We start from the raw sequence: 19,295 nt of genomic DNA, 5'->3' as shown, positions 1-19,295 counted from the left end.
CCTCAAATGCATCAAACCAACCAATGGGAGACCTACATCTCCTCCCATACAATGCTTCGAAAGGAGCCATGTCAATACTTAAGTGATAGCTATTGTTGTATGAGAACTCTGCTAAGGGTAAGAAGTTATCCCAATGTCCTCCAAATTCTATCACACATGCACGAAGCGTATCCTCCAACACTTGAATTGTTCGCTCAGACTGACCATCGGTCTGAGGGTGAAATGCAGTACTAAGGTCCAACCTAGTACCTAATTCAGCATGCAATGTTCTCCAAAACTTAGAAGTAAACTGCGTACCTCTATCTGATATGATGGAGAGTAAAACTCCATGCAATCGAACGATTTCTGAGATATAGATTTTGGCTAACTTCTTTGCATTGTAGGTCACCTTGACAGGAATGAAGTGAGCAGACTTAGTTAACCTATTAACGATTACCCAAATAGAGCCAAACTTCCCCAATGTCTTTGGAAGACCAACCACGAAGTCCATTGCAATTCTCTCCCACTTCCATTCAGGAATGGGCATTCTCTGAAGTGTTCTTCCGGGCCTCTGGTGTTCGTACTTTACTTGCTTACAATTTGGACATTTGGCAACAAAATCCACAATGTCGCGCTTCATCCTACTCCACCTAAAGTGTTGCTTTAGGTCACGATACATCTTGGTTGCACCAGGATGTATAGAATATCCGGAGCTATGAGCCTTTGTAAGAATAGTGTGGATCAAATCATCAACACGGGGCACACATACCCTTCCCTTAATTCTCAAAACACCTTCCTCATCCATTATTGCTTCTTTAGCCTCTCCTCGCAACACCATATCCCGAATTCGGCTTAGTTTCTCATCATCAAACTGTTTTCCCTTGATCTTGTCAAGAAAAGAAGATCTTGCCTCCACACAAGTCAACAATCCTCCCTTCTCATTTACTTCTAACCTCATCAAGTCGTTAGCGAGAGTCTGAACTTCTCTAGCCAATGGATGTCTAGAAACTTGCAAGTGAGCTAGACTTCCCATGCTCCCTGCCTTTCTACTTAAGGCGTCTACCACAACATTAGCCTTTCCCAGATGATACAAGATAGTGATGTCGTAGTCCTTCAGTAGTTCCACATCTCCTCTGTCTCAAGTTCAAATCTTTTTGAGTAAAGACATACTGTAGGATACGATGATCCGTGTATACTTCACACTTAACCCCATATAGATAGTGTCTCCATTGCTTTAAAGCAAACACTACCGCAACCAATTCCAAATCATGGGTCGGATAATTACGTTCGTGCACCTTTAATTGCCTCGAAGCATAAGCAATTAAATTCTTCTCTTGCATTAGTACTGCACCCAAACCCGAGTAGGATGCATCACAATAGACAATGAAATTCTTACCTTCTACTGGCAAGGTAAGGATTGGTGCAGTAGTCAACAAGGTCTTGAGCTTCTAAAAGCTTTCTTCACACTCGTCCGACCATACAAATGGAACATTCTGCTTAGTCAAGTTCGTCAATTGGGAAGCAATGGAAGAGAATCCCTTGACAAATCGACGGTAATAGCTAGCTAAACCAACAAAGCTCCTTATTTCTGACACATTAGTAGGTCTTACCCAATTCTTTACTGTCTCAATCTTAGAAGGATCCACCATCACCCCATCCTTAGAAACCACATGCCCCAAGAAGGACACTGTATCTAGCCAAAACTCACACTTGGAGAATTTGGCATAAAGCTTTTTCTCCCTCAACATTTCCAATACAATTCTCAAGTGCTCCTCATGTTCCTTCTTGCTCTTTAAGTATACCAATATCATCAATAAATATGATCACAAAGAGATCCAGATATGGCTTAAAAATCCCGTTCATCAAGCTCATGAAAGCAGCAGGGGCATTCGTAAGACCAAAAGACATCACTACAAATTCGTAATGCCCATACCTGGTCCGAAAAGCAGTCTTTGGCACATCCGCTGCCCGTATTTTCAATTGATGATAACCGGATCTCAAGTTAATCTTAGAGAAGACACAAGCACCTTGTAACTGATCGAACAAGTCATCAATGCGAGGAATGAGATATTTGTTCTTAATAGTTACCTTGTTCAACTGCCGGTTATGCACATCCGAAAACTCCCATCCTTCTTCTTCACAAATAACACCGGAGCACCCCAAGGAGATGCACTTGGTCTAATGAAGCCTTTGCTCAACAACTCTTGAAGTTGGGCCTTTAACTCTCTTAACTCTGCGGGAGCCATTCTATAAGGGGGTATTGAAATGGGGCGAGTACCCGGTTCAAGATCAATGCAGAAGTCAATATCTCTATCCGGTGGCATACCAGGAAGGTCTGCAGGAAACACATCTAAAAACTCGTGAACTATCGAAACCGACTCAATTGGAGGTACTTGGGTAGTATCATCCCTGAGATGTGCCAAGAACGCTAAACAACCCTTACTAACCATTTTCTTAGCACGAAGAAAGGAGATGATACGAACCGTATTGGAAGTATAGTCGCCCTCCCACACTAACGGATCTGTCCCAGGCTTGGCTAACGTCACTGTTTTAGCATTACAGTCCATGATCGCAAAATTCGGAGAAAGCCAAGTCATACCCAGAATTACATCAAAATCAACCATTTCTAAGATAATCAAGTCTACATAAGTATTGTTTCCCACAAAATTCACCACACAAGACCTATATATCCTTATAACTATTACAGACTCACCCACCGGAGTAGACACACGAATAGGTATGTCAAGAAATTCATAATGTAAATTAAGACCATTAGCAAATGAGGAAGATACATATGAAAATGTGGAGCCAGGATCAAATAATACAGAAGCCATGCAATCACAAATCAAAAGATTACCTGTGATAACAGCATCCGATGTCTCCGCTTCAGACCGCCCAGGGAAGGCGTAACAATGGGCCCTGTCACCTGTTTGTCCGTTGCCCCCTACCATGTTGTGCTGTAGTGGCTACAGTTTGCCCATCACCCCGGCCGTTTTGGTGACCACCATTACCTCGACCACCACGTCCTCCAGAATGACGGCCTCTTAGATGATCACCTCTACCTCTGACTATGGGAGGTCTGTAATTCTGTTTTGGACAATACCTCTTGATGTGTCCAGTCTCCCCACATCCGTAACATTCTCTGGATTCAAGCATTGGTCTCTGTGAGAATGACGAAGTCTGGGAATAACCTCGAACCTCAGAGAAATGTTGACCGGTCTGAGGTGGACCCCCAACTACAGTCTGTAGTGAGGACTGAATTGGTCGGATTGAGTAACCTCCTGAACCCTGTCCTCTAGAGTAAGAACCATTAAACTCACCTCACTTTCGAAACCTCTTTGATGTCATTGCCATAATGAAGTCATCTGGCTTCACTCCCTATACCTCTATCACGAAGTCTACCACTTCTTGAAAAGATTTTGCCGTAGCCGCTACCTGCCAGGATGAAATCCGCAACTCTGATCTCAACCCCTTCACAAAGCGGCGAATTCGCTCTTGTGGACTGAAACAAAGTTGGGTGGCATACCTGGATAATTCACGAAACATAGCCTCATATGCAGTAACCGACATCCTACCTTGCTCTAGGCTCAAGAACTCATCTCTTTTCCTATCCCTCAAAGTCCGGGGGATATACATCTCCATAAACAAGCTAGAGAATGATGCCCAAGTCATAGGTGGCACCTCTGTTGGTTGACACTCAATATGTGACCGCCACCACATTTTGGCGTTCCCTTGAAACTGATAAGTCACAAACTCCACACCAAACCGTTCTACTATACCCATCTTGTGTAGTAGCTCATGACAGTCAACTAGAAAATCGTAGGCATCCTCAGATTCAGCAATCTTGAAGACTAGAGGTTTAAATTTCAAGAAATTACTGAAATGTTCATGCTGTTCATTTGTCATTATAGTCCCTGTAGTCAGACGAGAAAACGTGCCTATTTCTAATGAGGCATCCATGCGGGGAGCCACAGTAGCTGCATGTTGTACCTCCGGAACCTGAGGTGCTGGTGCAGAAAACACTGGAGGTGTCTGGCCTTGATCAGATAACCCGCTAAGATAAGCAAGAACCTGACTGATCATCTCTGGGGTAGGTTAGGGTGGCAATCCCTCATTCTGTACTTTTTCATTCTCCCCTTCCTCACCCTCTCTTAACACTTCCTCAGTCGGTGGAGGAGTTACCGCCCTAGTATCAGATGGGCTAGGTGCTTGTCCTCTTCCTCTAGAGGACGTCTTCCCACGACCTCTTCCACGGCCTCTTGCCGCTACTCTTCCTCGAGCTACAGCCCCAGTGGCTGGTTCAGACGCACCCTGTCCCGCCGGTGCTGGTGTTGGCGCGGTTGTTGCTCTAGTTCTAACCATCTGTGAAATAGAGTGAAGATGGTCATATACCACTTTGTATCACCTAGATACCAATTGGACCCAAGTAATAGCACGAAAGAAAGAAAGAGTGGAATTTTCCTAAAGTCTTATAGCCTCTCAAAGAAAAGTAAAGGCGTCCCCCAACCGTTCCTTAAGACTCTACTAGACTCGTTCTTGTGTGATGAGACCAACGAACTTAATGCTCTGATACAAAGTTTGTCACGACCCAAATCGGGCCGCGACTGGCACCCACACTTACCCTCCTATGTGAGCGAACCAACCAATCTAAACCTTAACATTTCAATATAATATCAACAGAAAGTAATGCGGAAGACTTAAACTCATTAATAAAAACCAATTCAATAACTTGTAAAAACTCAACAACTATTATTATCCCCAAAATCTGGAAGTCATCATCACAAGAACATCTACTTCAAATTACTAAATCTAAGAGTATCTAAGAAACTAAAATACATAAACAACTAGTCCATGCCGGAACTTCAAGGCATCAAGACATGAAGAGGAGGATCCAGTCCAAGCTAGAAGCATTATCTCACCCTGATATCCGGAGTAATGAAGACTGGCTAGAGTTGCGGTTGAGTTGAAGACGACAGTACGTTTGCTACACTCCACAATTTACAAAGAAAACAAATACAAGTAGGGGTCAGTACAAACACAAGTACTGAGTAGGTATCATCGGCCAACTCAAAATAGAAAACAGTATATATCAAATAACATCATAAAATCAACTAATATCCTTAGCATGCAGCATTTACAATTACCATAACCCTTGGTTACAACACCAAGCACATCAATGAGGACTCACGCCTCCTGATCATACTCATTTGGGAATTAGGTTCATTAGATTGAATATATTATCATCTTTCAAGATTCATTATCTTTATTCCCCTCGTATCGGTACGTGACACTCCGCTTCTCATATTCTATCCTGGTACCGGAATGTGGCACCCGATCCATATACTATCCTGGTGTCGGAACGTGTCACCCGATCCATATTCTATCACGGTACCGGAACGTGGCACCCGATCCATATACTATCCTGGTGTTGGAACATGACACTCCGATCCTCATATACTATCCTGGTACCGGAACGTGGCACCCGATCCATATACTATCCTGGTGTCGGAACGTGACACTCCGATCCTCATATACTATCCTGGTACCAGAACGTGGCACCCGATCCATATACTATCCTGGTGTCGAAACGTGACACTCCGATCCTCATATACTATCCTGGTACCGGAACGTGGCACCCGATCCTCATATACTATCCTGGTACCGGAACGTGGCACCCGATCCCCTAATCTAACTACTTTCGTTCATCAAGCCTTCTTTTATACCAAGTCATCATCATTAACAAAGTAGATTAGGATTTTCTTTTTCAAGATTTAGGATTCAATAGCTTCATCATGCTTATTTTATCACAATTATATAATCACATTCATGCAAGCATACAATTAAGCATATAGAAGGGTTTACAACACTACCCAATACATATCATTCGCTATTAAGAGTTTACTACGAATATCATATAAAAACCATAACCTACCTCTACCGAAGATTCGTGATCAAGCAAGCAAATTCCCCAAAGCTTTGTGTTTTCCTCTTCTCGTTCGATCCTCTCTCTCTTTTTGTTCTTTCTATTTTCTTTATTCAAACCCTCTTTCTTTTACCCTAATTAGAATATAATTAAGAATAAAAAATGGCAATAATAACCCACTAATTTACTCAAGGTTACCTCTTTTAACCCCCAAGTAATTAGACTTATTAACATTAACCCACTAACTTTATAATTAAATCCGGAATAGTCCAAAATGCCCCTTAAATTACTTAACAGAAATCCGACCCAGTCTGGGATTACGCAGCCTGTGACGGGTCGTCGTGCCTGCGACGGTCCGTCCTGCCATTCCGTCACGAAGTTCAGAGAGTCGATTTCAATACCCAAATTTCAGAATTCTAAGTGTTTTGAAATGAGACCCCCTCGACGGTCCATCGTGCCCATGACGGTCCGTCGTGGGATCCGTCGTCTCAGCCTGTTTTTCCAGAAATAAAATCTGCTTCTCAAAATGACTAAACAGGTCGTTACAAATAACTTCTTTTATACAAGTTGAACTTATCAATGAGAAAATATCAAATTTCATTCGAACAAAATTAGACACTAAAAGAACCTCATCTCAGCCAGGACTTCCTGAATAATAGACTTCAACAAGTCATCACCACCACCAACAGATTGTAACTGTGTCATGTAATTTTTTCCCTACTTTTCCTTTGTGTAAAAAGATTGTATTAGGGATGAGATAAAAATAATGGTCTTGAAATTAGATTCACCACCTATATATAGTAAATCCTTAAATAATCAAAGTTAAAAAGGAAAATACAAACTTATATGATTAGAGCTATACAAACTTTGGAACTCCATCTGTTTTGGTGGGGGAGGGGGAGTGAACTCTATTGCTTTATCTTAATCAATGCACATTGAGCATGAACACCACTATTCAATCGACCTGTATTTTCACTTGATTGTTTCTTTCTCTTGTGACATTTAAAATTAATTGAAAGTAATGAATAACGAAAAGGAGCAATATTTACCTGGCATATTAAAATTAGATTTATAATTGACTATAAACAAGAGTAGATTTTGGGAGTTCATATTTCTATACCACATGCAACTTTGGATTTATTAATTCATCAACTCCAGTATCAAAATTCACACTTGACGGAAACAGTTGTTGAAATCCTAACTAAACCTTCTCATGCTTTACCAATATAACTCGATATAACATGATACGATTTTCATCATTTTCATCTATCTTGCACATTATTTCACTACACACACAACCAATAACAAGTACCAAAAAGGAACAAATGAGTTAGGAAAGAAGAAGAGGGAAAGTGAGGAAAACAAAGTGGTAAGGGAAGCAGGTTCCTCACTTTCCGTCTTCCTCTTTCCTAACTCGTTTGTTCCTTTTTGGTACTTGTTATTGGTTGTGTGTGTAGTGATATAATGTGCAAGATAGATGAAAATAATGAAAATCATATCATGTTATATCGAGTTATACTGGGAAATCATGAGAAAATTTAGTTAGGATTTCAACAATTGTTTACGTCAAGTGTGAATTTTGATACTGGAGTTGATGACTTAATCAATCCAACGTTGCATGTGGTATAGCAATATGAATACCCAAAATCTACTCTTGTTTATAGTCAATTATAAATATAATTTTCATATGTCAGGTAAGTATTGCTCCTTTCTGTTATTCATTCCTTTCAATTACTTTTAAACGTCACAAGAGAAAGAAACAATCAAGTGCAAATAGAGGTCGACTGAATGGTAGTGTTCATGATCATTGTGCATTGATTCGAATAAAGCTATAGAGTTTACCCCCCCACCAAAAAAGATGGAGTTCCAAAGTTTATATAGCTTCAATCATATAAGTTTGTATTTCCCTTTTTAACATTGATTATTCAAGGAATTACTATATATAGGTGGTGAATCTGATTTCAAGACCATTATTTTTATATCGATTCCTAATACAATCTTTTCACACGAAGGCAAAGTAGGAAAAAAATTTCATGACACAGTTACAATATGTTGGTGGTGGTGATGACTTGTTGAAGTCTATTATTCAGGAAGTCCTTGCTGAGATGAGGTTCTTTTAGTGTCTAATTTTGTTCGGTTGAAATTTTATGTTTTCTCATTGATGGTATGCAGAAAGGAAGTATGCAAGCTCAACAATAAAAGGGGACAAAATAAGTATAAGTGAAGTTAAAAGTAAAAGTACGGAAGAGGTTAAAAGACGGAGACCGCATCTAAAGGGAAAGGAAAAATAAGAATTTAGGGGAACAATGATCAGGGTAGTCAAAAGACCATGGGGAACAAATTTAACTTTATAACACAAAAAGTGGGAAACAAGGATGAAGACAGACCAACTGACATCTCCAACTTGTTTGGCATCACATTCACAACTCAGGAAAAACATAACAATGAAACATAAGCTCAAAAAGAGGCAAGAGGAAAGTCACCACTAGACCGACATGGATACAAGAAAATGCCAACCGGGTTGAAATTAGGAAGCCTAGAATGCAAAAGAAAATGGTTGAGACCTTTAGTCCCCTTGTAAGAAAGAAAAACAAGAATTTAGAATAGAGATAAAGAAGAAGGAGAGCAAAAGGATGAAAAACAAAAGGGACAACAATAATGCCCTCGCGGTTCACAATAACAAGGAGAAAAACAATGTAAACGTGGTTGAAAAGATACTACATACTAAAAAAACTGTTAATTTGAAAGTTGTAGATAATTTGGCCTCAGTAGATCGAGGGAAAAACAGGCCCAAGAGACAAAGAAGAACAACAACCCAGGAACAGACGCCTTCTAAGATATGCAGGAAGACCACTTCTAAGATATTCTACATCAAACTCTTGATAGTGAATTCAACAAATTTAATGGACAAAATAAGGGAGTTATTACTAACTCTAAAGAAACCATTAAAAATGAGCATAATCTTTATTCGTTTCATATCACACTAGCCGCTGAAGGAACTTCTTTACCTGATAAGGATTGTTCCAAAGTGGAAAGTAATAAATTATCTCAAAATAATATGCTTACTTCCATACCTAATATTTTTAATGATTAATACCATCTCATGGATTATTAGGATATTTAGGACCCTATGTGAATTTTAAAGGCTTAAGAATATGAAAACCAATTTAACACCTCTTTAATTAACCTACAAGAGACATGCAGGGTTCTTATTCTAATGTTAATTACAAAATTTTGCTTTTGTAGACGAATGATATCAATATCATCATTACTCATGATACTAAGAAACATGTTACACCTTATGCTAATTATACAACTTTAAGGACTAACTTTCATATATCCTTGGTATATTCCAAATGCAAGGCTAACATGAGAAGAGACTTATGGGAGGACTTGGTTTCCTTCTCAAACAATAACCAAGGCCCCTTGAGAGTTGTGGGAGATTTCAATGTAATTTCTAAGGTCATGGAAAAGCAAGGAGGAACCCCATATAGATTGGAGAAAAGTTTTGAATTCTTAAATTTTATGGAGGATGTTAGTGTTAAAGAGGCTTGTTTTGATGGGAACATATTTACGTGATATAATAACAGGGATCCTCCGAGCACTATCTGGAGAAGGTTGGACAAAATGGTTTAGTCACTTCTACAAAACAATAGTGTCTCACCTGGCTAGAACCTATTCTGATCATGTACCTTAGGTGATGTAACTCTGTAGGGAGGAAGAGGAGTTTAAGATATACTTCAGATTCCTTAATACTTTTACATAACACAAAATCACTCAAAATAATTCAAGGAATTTGGAACATTGAATGTCATGGAAATCCAATGTGGGTACTTCATTAAAAACTAAAAAAAAACCCGCTAATTATCTCATATCTGGTCCTAAGCTACATATGGAGATTTTTATGAAGTTTCCAAGAGACAGGAAAAGGAGATCATAAACTTGGAACTTACCATGCAGCCTGATAGGTCTCATACTACCAGAACTACACTCAAAAAGACAAAAATTGAGTTTGTGTCTTACTTAATAATCCAAAAGAACATTCTGAGACAAAAAGCCAAAGTAAAATGGCTAGTAAATGGGGAAACAAACCCAACATAGTCCCATAAGTTTATCCAAGATATATGAATAAGGAATAGGATCAATAAGAGATTTGAAGAGTATCATTAATGGGTGCAAGGTAATGCTAATGTGTCTGAAGAAGGAGCTAAGTACTTCAAAGGATTAACTAGTCAGGTACCTGACTGTAAATACTGCCAAGCCTTTGAGGGTATCAACATTATATCACAAGTGATATAAACGATGAATTGACAACATTTTCGATGGAGAAAGAGATCAAAATAAACTTGATGACCATGCATCTTGACAGTGTCCCTGGGCCTGATGGATTCACAAATAAGATTTTTCATACTTGTTGGGGAGTGGTAGCATCTAAGGTAACTAAAGATTTTCATTGTTTCTTTTTTTTTCTTGTCTTCTAAGTGATTCACTCATACTAACGTAACCATAATTCAAAAAATTAATCACTGACTCAACAATTTTCTTAGATGAGTCCTATTAGCTATTGTAATGTTATCTGTAAAATTTTCTCTAAAGTTTTGAACTCACAACTTGAAAAGGTCCTTCCACTTTTGATTAGTAATAACAAAAAGTGGTTTCATCAACAATATATATATATATATATATATATATATATATATATATATATATATATATATATATATATATATATATATATATATTACATAGAGCATTCTTCTTGCTCAAAAAATTATCCAGGACATAAGTTCTGCTAATGTGGAAGCCAATGTTGTTCTTAAATTAGACAAATATAATTCTTATTATAGAATTTCTTGGCCGTACATTGGCATTCTTATGAGAAGGATGGGGTTATATGATATGTGGATTGACTTAATTTGTAGGTATATCTCTAGTAACTATTATTCCATATTAGTTAATGGAAGTAGATATGATTTTTCTCAATTCAAGAGGGGTCTCAAACAAGTAGACCCTCTCTCTCCTTCCTTGTTTGTGATTACTGTAGAATTCCTCTCTTTTGAACTTAACAAACTTAATCATAACCCTGAATTCATTGGGTTTAGCATGAATAAAGGGGCCCATTCATTAATCATCTAGCATTTGCTGATGACATTATCTTATTTTCTAGTCGAGGAAAGAATATGTTGAGTTGATGATGAAAATTTTTGGGCAACTACCACAAATTAATAGAAAAATAGGATAACAAGATGAAATCTGGTGTATCACTTTATAGGAAAGAAAACTCTCAATCTAGGCAAAAGATTTAAGATATCACTGGTAAAACTTATAAAAGTCTACCAATCAAGTACTTTGCTTCCCAATATATGAAGGAAGGAAGAACAATGTATTATTCTTTGGAATGATGAGCAAAATACTTCACAAGATAGGTGGTTGGTAAACTAAATTTCTTTCAATAAGAAAAAGAAGTGTTTAGATTAATTACGCACTCTTATCACTCCCAGTGTACACCCTAGAAAAAATACATTGTCCTATCGGTGTGCTAAACCAAATGGAAAAATGTTTAAAAGATTTCTTTTGGGTGGTTCAAGTGATAGAAAAAATTTCACTGGGCCTCTTGGAAGTCGAAGTGTTACCTATGTGATTAAGGAAGTATAACTTTCAGAAGACATCAAGACATTTGTAAATCTCATAATACCAATAGTGGTGAACCTTAAGGGTGACCAACCCTTAATAGAAGGAGTTTCTAAAGGATAAGTATTGCCAAAGGATTCCTCCTGTGATTAAGAGGTGGTGCTCGGAAAACTATTTCTCTCGTTATTCTATGTAGAAATCAAAAGTACTATGGATAAATATATACTATGGAAATTAGGCAGAGGATATATCTTAGTGTGGCAAGATAATTCGACAGGATTTGTAGCTCTCTGAAAATTTTTCCTTAATGATATAAAACAAAGATAGCAAAAAAATTTGATAAATACATCAATGGACAATGTCATTGGGTGGATTGGGACATTTTCATACCTTATCATGTGATGGAGCATATTTATAGTATGAATGTAGATTTGAACTTGAATATAAAGAATAGGCCTATTTAGACTCTGAAGCAAAGTGGTTCCTTCACACTTACATCATCTTGGGAAATTCAGAGGCAAAAGATCAATAAGAGTTTGTTTGATTTCTATACCTGGTGTAAGAAAGTGCCCCTCAAGATGAGTTTCATCCTATGGAGAGTTGTGAGAATTTGAATCCCCATAAATTGTAAAATCACAAAGATGAGAATTGTTATGGCTTTAAGATGTTGCTGCTGCAAATCAACTCAGGAGAAAGATATTGACCATTTAACCTAATCTATTGACTTTGCAAAAAAAAAAATTAGTCAATCTTTGTGGACCATTTGGGATTCCTTTCTATAACATTCCCATTAGAATGTTAATCAAGTTCTGGTGGACATGAAAAACAAAGAATCCAGTCCCAAACATGGTAGTTAAATATCTCCCTGCTATCACCTTGTGGGAATTGTGGGAAGTAAGATGTGGGGATAAATACGCTAAGGACATTTACAACACAAGGAAAACTATTAACTATATCCTCTTTAGACCTAATTTTTAAATGAAACTTTGATAAGATGAAGGTAGACCCGATTAGGAATCAGCATGTTTATTGATGATAAGCAACATCTCTGACAAAAGAATTGTTCAAGTAATAGTTTTGTGAAGATTAATTCTAACGGAAGTTGTAAAGATGATAAACAACATCTCTGACAAAAGAATTGTTCAAGACCACCGTGGGAATCTTATTTTTACTGATTCACTAAATCTTAGACATGGTACCAACAATCAGTAAGAGGCTAAAGCATTGTTTTATGGAGTTGAATGGTGTGTGATGAATGAATATGATTATATTTTAGCGGAAAGTGACTCATAGGTCTTGGTGAACTATGTGAATGACATCAACTCTATACCATGGAGAATTTATGATGAAGTAAGAGAATTGAAAACTCATAGAGACTACTAGCTTCATTTTAAGCCACTTCTACAGAGAGGAAAACAAAGTTACAGACCATCTGGGAACTTTTACTTACGACAATCGTAACAACATGTACTATGATGTTTTTGTAGAACTACCGAAACTAATAAAAATGGACAGATGGGAGATTACAAACTTTACAACCATGATGAAGAGTAATGATCTGATTTAAGATATTTCTTGAGACCAATTTGTATACTGGCAATAGATAATATAGATTTTGTTATATTGCTCACTTAGTTAATATAGATAAATGTAAAAGCCACCTCTTGCAGTTTTTTCATCTTGAGTAGGATAGATTGATATCCTCTTATCTTATAGGAGTATTATTTCACTAAGTGTAATCTCCCTCAGATCATATGCAACTTTTGATACATTATGAACTAAAATAGAAAAGCTATATCATTTAAACTCTAATCCTTTGATTTATAAAAGTTTATCAAGTCCTAAAACTACCGACCATAATTTCATTCCCTTAATTTTGTACATTCTTTCCTCGGTTTTATCAAAAATCCTCTCTCTAGACCAGGAAAGAAGAAGAGAGGTTCTTCAAGTTCAAGCCTCCATTTTACATCACTGCTTAGGGCTTCAATTAAAGTTATGTAGGTATTTCTTCAAGGATGTAAGAACTTGTACATCTAGAAAGTCTAAAAAGGGCTAACAAGAAAGTCCTCGACCAAAAAATGGACCATGGAACCTTCAGGGAACCCTTATCGGTCCGTTTAGGGGTACACAAGCTATTTAGGAGAGGTATCCCAACGTTTTTGGCTGCAAGGATTTGAGTCTCTTGTATGGGATCCTAGAAGACCCATGGTGACTTATATGACCCTTTGAGGGTTCTTTATAGTTTCCCGTCAACTTTTGAGGTTATATCAATTCTTTAAAATGTAGGAATGAATTTTATAGTTATTAAGGTCAAAAGAATCTCCTAACAGAAAGTTGAGTTTATAGTTTTCTAATCCATTGAGTTTCAATATGAGATTTTACTTGGATCCAATTAAAATAACCATATCTCTGAATACAAAATGAATTTGATGACTTATCTTTTCATTTCCAGAAAGTTTGCTCCATTTTATGTTTGGAGAAAAATTTAATGCGCATTTTAATAATACCCTATAAGACAATCAAAGTTTCACGGATTACTACACGACTACTATAGTTTTTCACGAACTGTAGAGCCCTAAACATTCAATCAAGACTTTCTTTATGGGAACTTCATCAGTTTTAAGTTAGAGTAATTTTGGTCTTTCCGGTATGTGTTTGATACCTACGGTACGTTGTTCAAATTCCCATTTTAAGCCTAAACCACAATGTTTTACATATATTTGAGGTCTTAAAAGGTGATAATGATTTATTATACGTTCATAAACACCTAAAGTCTTTAGAGTAAGATTCCAAGAGGAGAATAAATGTTCTTTGAATTTCGTCAATTTTTCCAACATTTAGTAAATAGATTGCAGAAACTCGAGGTGCTATCCCTTATTTGTGAAATTGATATTAGGAATGATAAGATTTACGTTGCATGATCGTTGATGCTTATGTTATTAAATCATATAGCTATAAAGAAATCTTATGTAGATACACTTTCAAGGACTTGAAAATCGTTGATTGATAGTGCATGAGACTGAGTGCATATGTGTTACTCAAAGTATTTATAACTTCATGGTAAAAAAATCTATTGTGGGGACATAATGAGTCCACAAGTTGGGGTCATTTATGTTTATATTTTGATAGAAATATTGTCCTCAAATTCTGATTTTACGTCAAAATATTATGAAAACCCATAAGTTTCCGTTATTTGAAGTTTGAAGGAAATCATAGACACTAAGTTGAATAAAAGGAACAAAAGGTATATAAAGAATGAAGAAATGTCAACCTGATGATCGCCTAACCATCATGGCGATCCGCCAGTGTGATCTTCAGTTTTCCTAGTTGTTCCAAGAATGTCATCCCAAAAGAGCAGGGTAAATAAAAAGTTGAAGATCACCAAAACCATTAGGCGATACGGTAAAGAGGTCACTCAATTTCCGAAAGTTAAAGAACGTTAGAGCATAAAATGAGAAAAATGACGGTGAATACTGATTTCATTCAGGATATCACCACCCAGTCGGCGTTAGATTAACTCATCGCCGAGGAGCGGATGATTATTGTAAACAAGTGCTGAAGAGAAAAGTAACAAGGAAGACGGAAATTTTCAAAATCGATCGGTGACCTCATCCAAGATCGCTGTTAGTTATAATGAATAGGGTCAAGAATTGATGACAAATTGAAGGCTAGATGAAGGAGCATTCGACGCATCACCGAGCAGTTCCGAGAGGCAATCCTATGTCTCTTAATGAACCTAAGCATGACAATTCTAATGTAGATGTAAAATTGTGTTGAACTACACCAAAGGGTGAATCGCTGAGTTGATCGGTAATTTCAACTAATGATGCCAAATAATCTGCTGCAGCACATATATGAGAAAACTAAAAATACTAGTTAGAGTTATTGTTAAAAGAGTAGAACAATACTATAATTTTAATCTAGAATATTCATTTATCATATTTTTAATCTTAGTTTGAGAGGTTTTTGAAGACTTGAAGAAGAAGATATTTTCATCTCCTTCAATTTGAAATTTGGTTTCTTGGATTTTTTATTCTTGGCTTATATTAAGACTTAAATCTTCATACAAATTTAAAAATGCAAGATCATTTAGGTATAGCATTATGTCTTCTAATGTGTGGCTTAAAAACACAATTTGTGGGGTGTGATTTTCAAAAATGAGTTAGATTAGTTGTTGGGTCTTTCTTGCTGATAGTTTAATTGTATTTTAATTGTGATTTAGTTTAGTAGTTATGGATGAATTTAATGAATTTATAGATGGAAATAAAAGTTCATATATGTGTTTTCGGCTTGATCAAGAGAGAAGTCATAAAACATATACTACTAAATTGATGGTCGAAGGGAGTGGGTTGACATGAGGTTCAGCTCGAGAGAGTGAACCCTAGTCTCATTCCCACAGACATAGCTCAAGAGAGTAAGTGGCCTAAGTCGGAGGCTACTCTTAATGTGGAATATAGTTGTTCGGGAGAAACACACTTGAGATTTATACACTTTGTCATTTTTCATTGTTTTTGTTTACTTGTTACAAAACCCCCAATGGATATTTGACACAAGGTCATAAGCTACATATGGAGATTTTTATGATGTTTCCAAGAGAATGGAAAAGGAGATCATAATCTTGGAACATACCATGTAGCTGGATATGTATCCAACTACAAGAACTACACTCAAAAAAACAAAAAGATTTGTATGTGTCTTACTTAATAATCCAAGAGAACATTCTGAGACAAAAAGACAAAGTCAGATGCCTAGTAAATGGGGATACAAACTCAACATACTTCCATATGGTTATCCAATATTGATGAAGAAGGACTAGGATCAATAAGTTATTGGACGAGTATCAACAATGAGTGCAAGGTAATGCTAATGTGTCTGAAGCAGTAGTTAAGTACTTCAAAGGAATGTCTTGTCAAGTATCTAATTTTAAATACTTCCAGGCTTATGAGGGTATCAACATTATTATCACAGATGATATCAACCATGCATTTACAACAGTTTTGATGGAGAAAGATATCAAAAGAAACTTGATGACCGTGGATCTTGACAGTGTCCCTGGGCTAGAAGGATTCACAAACAATTTTTTCATACTTGGTTGGGAGTGGTAGACTCTAAGGTTACTATAGATTTGCTTTGTATCTTTTAATGAGTTTGTCTTCTAAGTGGTTCACTCATACGAACATCGCTATAATTCCCAAAAGTAATCACCCCCTCAACAATTTTCTAATATGAGGACTCCTTTGTAATGTTATCTGTAAAATTTTATCTTAAGTTCTGAACTCCAGACTTAGTAAGGTCCTTCCACTTTTGATTAGTAATAACAAAAAGTTTTTTCTTCAACAACATATATATATATATATATATATATGTATATTACAGATATCATTCCTCTTTCTCAAGAAATTATTCAAGAAATAGGTTCGGTATCATTCATTTCATTATGTGCATCATTTTAGGCTGGCCTTATTCATTCATTGGGAACTTTAACTTTAACCGACATTGATCATGTGAGCATCAAAAAATCCAATGTCTCCCCCACACAGAAAAGAGGTGGAATCACCAGCCAAAGTGATCCAAAACATGCTAGTGTACATGGGAATTGAACCCTGACAGATCCCAATATTAGAAGTATAGGTTCGAAGAATATGAGATATAAGGAGACCAATACTCGGCATGCGGAACATTCTTATCTCATGACATTTACGTGAATCTCCACCCTTCCCGAAATAAGACATCACCGCTCATATCTAGTCTATGAGTTCTTAATATAAAGTTCCATTACATTGAACTCATACGTCACGGAAGTTGGGTTCAAGTATGACTAAATCATAGCTCAATAGATGATTTCTCATATCATCATTAGTATTAAGTGTGTTAATCTCAATACATTCATTAGAGTGTTCATAGAGACTGGTCTCTTCATTATCTTTATACTCTCATAGGTGAGTACATTGTGGTAACATTTACTTAGGATCATTTGAGATTGCTTTCATATTTTGCATTAGCCTCATATCATGTTGTCACCACAATCAGTAGCATTAGCGCATTTGCTCTTCATAATTACTCACCCCTTTTTACGTGAATTTTCATTTCATCATATTCCAATGCAATTGGACATTTAGTGTGTTTCACACTCTTACTTAACCCTTCAAGGGTTTCATCATTTAATTATTCATATCATCATTTCATTACATACATCTGAGGTTCACTTACTTATAACGTATTCTAGACTTATGGGTCTATACATATAAGCCACGAGGCTTCATTCATTGTTTGTTTAAGTAATTCATATCTTCCTAAGATAATGTGGTACAAGACTTATGCATCTAAGTATGTATGCAAAGATCTCGATTCCGATCTATGTAGGTAGCATTATGTTGAACATTTATTGATGTATGACTTATGTATTAATATGGATATTTGGTCTAGGGAACCCAGTTTCGAATCCCTTGAACAACACATACATTTTTCTTTTCTTATGTTTTCGGTCACACAACATTGGACCCGAGATCGAGCCCCAACATTGTCATCTCTTTTTCTTCTTTATTTTATCTTTTTCTTTTATCCGTTTGGGGACCAAGAGGTTGTGGGATCGATCCCCCACAGCCTCATTATATTATTTTCGTTTGATCGTTACTTTTCTTAGTTGACCATGAGGTTGTAGGATTGAACCCCCATAGCCTCAATTTATTTTTCTTTTAATTTTCCTTTTCTACCTAGAGGTCGTGGGTTCGATTCCCACGCCTTACCGTTATTTTTTTTCATTTTTCATTAAGATTTAGCGATAGGTTGTGGGTTTGAATTTCACTCCTCTCATTTCTTATTTTGATACATTATTTTTTTCCAGCCAGGAGCACGGTTTGATTCCCCCTTACCACGTTGTTTTTTAGTTCTTTATTTTCACAACTTTTAACGTGGTGACGTCACAGATTCAACCCTCAGTGACCTCACTTGTTTTTCTTTAGTTTTCCTTGACAGTTTAAACAACATAACTTGGCTAAAATTAATCAACAAGGTGCTGAAAATTTGAGTTATATTTTCAGCTTCTTTTCCATTACATTACACGTTAGTTCTTAGGGTAATTTCATAGTGCATTTAGAACGTTTTAGGTGCGTCTTCATGGATTCGTGTAGCCAAGATATTATCACTCAAATTAGCCACATTTAATCTCATGTGAACATCATGATTTACATAAACACGTGTACATGAAATACAAAGAACTAACATGGTATTTCAATTCCTAAAGTGTGACCAATAGTCACGGCAACACACCCAAACATACATATAAACACATAAGCATCACGAGAACATGTTTTATCCCTAGTTTTGTACCAGCAAACATAACAAACCTATGATTCAATGGGAGTTAGTGACAGGGACATGCAACAGGGAACAACCCTAGTTTTTGGACTAAATATACTTAACTTTAAGAGGTTTCTTAGGTAATGGACAAAGAGAAAAGAGAACTCATACTTTTTTTTACATTGAAACCTCAACTTTCTGCCCAAAGAACTCATCCAAAAACACGTCCAACACCGAAATTTCAACACTAAATTCAACGGACAACCTTCTATTTGCCTACACAATTTATTTCGTTATTTGTTTTTTATCTTTCGTTGTGATGATATACAGTGGTTTCACGGTATTATTAATAATTTTTGCTTAAATTTAGTGTGTCCAAAAACCTTTTTGTGCTAATTTTTATATATGTTTCTATTTATTTTGTAGGAAATTTGTTCAAAGATGAACGATGCGGAGATTTTGA

Source organism: Solanum lycopersicum, chromosome 5, assembly GCF_036512215.1.
Source record: "Solanum lycopersicum chromosome 5, SLM_r2.1".
In the NCBI taxonomy this organism is placed as follows: Eukaryota; Viridiplantae; Streptophyta; class Magnoliopsida; order Solanales; family Solanaceae; genus Solanum; species Solanum lycopersicum.
Note: the sequence above shows the minus strand (reverse complement) of the source record.